Source organism: Bidens hawaiensis, unplaced genomic scaffold (genome assembly GCF_021521415.1).
Source record: "Bidens hawaiensis isolate Kalapana, Puna unplaced genomic scaffold, B.hawaiensis_p1.1 tig00007388_1, whole genome shotgun sequence".
Taxonomy (NCBI): domain Eukaryota; kingdom Viridiplantae; phylum Streptophyta; class Magnoliopsida; order Asterales; family Asteraceae; genus Bidens; species Bidens hawaiensis.
The window spans coordinates 784,007-788,134 of record NW_027491510.1 but is presented as its reverse complement, the minus strand read 5'-3'; the positions used below and the strand labels follow the sequence as shown (position 1 = coordinate 788,134).

At 33.5% G+C, this 4,128-nt stretch overlaps 1 pseudogene across 1 annotated transcript; it reads right to left on the bottom strand.

The window, feature by feature from the left end:
* Positions 1–324: 324 nt before the first annotated feature.
* LOC143635021 (plastidic ATP/ADP-transporter-like) lies at positions 325–3,870 on the bottom strand (annotated as a pseudogene). Its single transcript, XR_013153983.1, has 5 exons — positions 2,998–3,870; positions 2,237–2,491; positions 1,562–1,705; positions 760–1,107; positions 325–657 (listed from the first exon to the last, which is right to left on the bottom strand). The product of XR_013153983.1 is annotated as a plastidic ATP/ADP-transporter-like (transcript).
* Positions 3,871–4,128: the final 258 nt, after the last annotated feature.

Below are 4,128 nucleotides of genomic sequence, written 5' to 3'. Positions count from 1 at the left end.
TTCGATATTTAACTTGTTTTCTAATTCATTTTCAAAATCCCAGTTTACTGCTTTAAGTTCCATATTTTGTAATAACAAATAGTAAATGGCTCCCTATTTTTAAATTATCTACAAAGTATCCCCCTCCCTTTTTTGGTAAAAAAAAACAAATTAACAATAAATTGACAACATCAAGATGATGTTTCTATAAATATTATATAGATGAGAACAATAAGCAAAACTTCTCAAGACTTAAAAAAGCCAGCACTAATCATGCCTTTGCTCTTATTATTCTACTCAAAACAACAAATACTCAAAAGTACATCCTAAAGTTTCAATCTTTATCTACACATTTCGAGGAGACGACGTTTCAGTTGAACTTGTGTTTGAGTCACTGTCACTGGCAAGTGACCCGTTTGATGAAACAATTGGGATTTTAACCGCGGCTCTTTCCATCTCCTTTTCAAGCTCTTCCTCCTGCCTCAAGGCAGTGAACTGTGTGTCCAGTGATTTGGCGGCACCTAGCCACGCCACCACAATCACTAGAAGCACACCGACAAGGTATGGTGTTGAGTTGGCAAGTGAACCGAAGGTTAAGATCATGAATTGTTGGATTTGAGCTCCACCTGATTTCCCTAACGGGTTGCACACAACATCTATTGCTGCCTTGCCTTTAACCTACATCAATAAAAAAGTAATAGATTATATATGGTTACATCAAAGCTAGATTATTTGACCACCAAATGATCATTAAAAACCAAACAAAGTAAGAAACCGAACCTTGGTGTCTTCATCCAAAGGAATATACGCCATTTCTTTGCAAGGATCAAACAAACTATATTTTGCACTTTTGCTAAATATATTTTGCATTGCACCAACATAAACCGCTGCTAAAAGTGGGGTCAGCCCAAACTTCATAAGACCGGGCCCAAGCGGGTCACCAAACAAGATCAAAGAAAAGAAACCGACCCCTGTTACAAGTAGGACCGTGGGTGTGATTTTAGCAGCCACGCCCCAACCATATTTGTTGAATATCCATTGGCTTAAAAGCATCATCGTAAATGTTGCAATTCCGGTTGCAGTTGAAAAGTCACCCATGAATGAAGAATATTCGTTCGGGCTAGGAAACTGAAAAAAAAAGGGTACATTATTATGAAATTGTATATAAACAATTTATGTGTTAAGATATGATTATAGAAACTATATGAGTACAAAGATAATATTCATTTTTTAAACAAGGTGATTTAGAAAGCTGTATGTTTAAAGTTACACGTTAGATAACTTTGGCCTGTTTTGAGACGTTTAAGCAAGTTGCCATATTCCCTCTTTAAAAGAATTTTATTATTTGACCCATTCAAGATTTTTTTTTTTAAACAGTTTAAAAGAAAACGGATCATATGGGTGCAAAGTAAGTTGAAGTGTCAACATTTTCAAGAGAGATTACTATTGAAATAATATAGTTTTGCATCCCTTTTAAGTCAACCAAAAGAATACATTTTATTTGTGTAAAATTACCATCGACCCACATTTCTTTTTTTTATCATTTTTATATACTAATATGAATTATTTTCAAAAACTTTACCTGCGCCTTGAGCTTTTATTTCCATGTAACCTCAACAAGATTAATGCTAATTCCATATGCGACAACCAAAGTGGCTAAATCCCTAATATATGGTGATGACGCCAAGAATTTCAAACTTTCCATTGTGCTCATGTTTGGCTTCTCCTGCAAAATATAACCATGTTTAAAAAAAATGAATATAAAAAGTTTATACGAGTAAAAGATTAATTTCGTAAAAGTTGACAGAAGTTTTAATGTTAGTGAAAAAGAACAAAAGTCATGGCTGAGTGAACAGTGGGGACCATAAGTGTAATTTCCAAAAACTTGGGACCACAACAAAAATATGGCCTTACCACAAGGACCATTATTGTAATCTACTCAATAAACAATTAAAGAGTGCTAAAAGTCCCAAAACTCTTGATAGATTTAGATAATCAAATAATCAACTATAATGCAAAGGGTCGTCGAAAATACTAAGTACAACTTTAATAATTATATTTTTTTAGCATTTAAAATTCTAGTTAGTTAAGAAATAAACACATAAATACCAAAGATGTCATTTGTGAAAAACAAGGAAATAAAAGAATCTTGAATTAGGTTAAAAGAAGTGGTAATAAGATAACTAGTACCAAAATGTGAATATAAACACCACTTTAATTACCTAACAAGCAAATGTATAAAGATCTAAAATGCTACCTTCTTCTTCTTGCTACGAGTCGGAAGAGGAACGAACGTATTGACCCACCAATAAAGCCCGCAAATTGCAAGGCCCATTAACACCACGATACTCATCATGTATTTTAAAGAAATGGCCCATCCATCAACTCCCGGGCCCAAATGTTTTCGCATATTTGAAAAGTATTTCACTGTACGGCCCGAGAAAATTAAGGCAACATTGGCCCCGAGCCCGAATAGTGGATAGAACTTTTTGGCCTCCTCAATGGTTGTTATCTGCATGAAACAATATTACAAGTACAAATATTCCATTAATAAAAGTATGTATTGAAATGTATATACGCAAACCATACATGCAAACTCACGCATATAGATGCATTAAACCTATATGTTTATGTATGTATATAAATCATACATGCATTAAGCATATACGTTTATATGTATACACTAATCATATACTTAATACATGAAGGAAATCCAAATATACAATTGTCTAATGCAAACAAAAGACCTCAATTATTTGTTATCCATTATATATTTACAGGCACCGAATTTATGTACAAGAAAAACACGTCTATCATTCAATCAAGTTCGCATTTCAAACACACTTCATCTACAATAAAAACAATTTTTCATCTCAAAACAGAAACTTTATGGTCTAAAAACACTAAATTCAATCATATTTATAATTGAAACACACTGCAAGTTTTTGTCTTATAAACTAATAAACACAATTCAGTAACAATCCAGATAAACTTAAAAAATAGAAATAAACATTATACCTGATTAGCAAATCCCCAAAACAATACTGAAACCACCACACTTCCCCAAAGCTCAGCCATCACATAAAACAAACAAAAACTCCAAATTCTCATAATCACGAGCGGGCCAAGAAACCGAGGCCCCAAGAACTCAAGAAGCTTATCAGCAAGTGCAGTCGGGTGAAAATAATTGCTGAGTGGATACAAAACGAACCCAAACGCCCCGAAAAACGCGATAAACGGAAGAATTACAGTATAAAAAAGAGCCTTTTTTGACAAAACATTAGCCAACTTTGTATACAAAATCATAAACCCAATAGCCATTGGCAAATTAACCCATGTTTTCAAAAAGGGTATGATTTCAGCACTTGAACCCTTTGCTGTCACCACTAACACATCTTTTGTATCCCTAAGAATTGTGTAATTAAAAAGAATACAAAAAACATTAACCCCAAAGGTACAATCTTTTTCAATGTCAAGACTTCAACACCCATAAACTTTGGTGGCTCAGCCTCCAATTCTCCAGCAGAAGCTTTACAAACATGTAAATTATTAAGCTTTTTGACACCAAACAAAGGCTTAAAAGCTTGTTGACCCATAAAGGTTTGAAATTTACTTGACCCATCAAGATTTGAAGCAAACCCAAGTGTGGATTTGGGTTTTGAAGGGTTTGAAAGATTGAATCTTTGTCTGATGGATTGGTGTGAAAATTTGTTAAGAAAGATTCTTGATTGTGGGTTTGATGGGAGAGATAAAACCCCTTTTGTATGAATGACACCTTCCATTTGCTGCCCAAAATCATTATCTGCTTTCAGTTCTTGAAATCAAGAAACTGAAAAAGATAAGAAATTGGGATTAGAAACAGAGAGAGAAGATAGATAATGTGAAGGTGTTCAAATTAAATTGCTTGAACATAAAGGTTTATGTAAAAGATATGAATGCCTAAAACCTTAGAAGAAGACAAATGAGGATCAAGAAAACTGGTTTATAAAGTAATTAGGTTGGTAATCTGGATTATGGTGGTCTACAAGGAGAATCTTGATCGTTGAATTTGGATGGTTGGATGGTATTTTTGGGTTTAATTTTATTTATTGTAATGAAATTTATGAGTTTTTTACTAAAATGAAATGGGGGTGGGGGAATATTTATTTA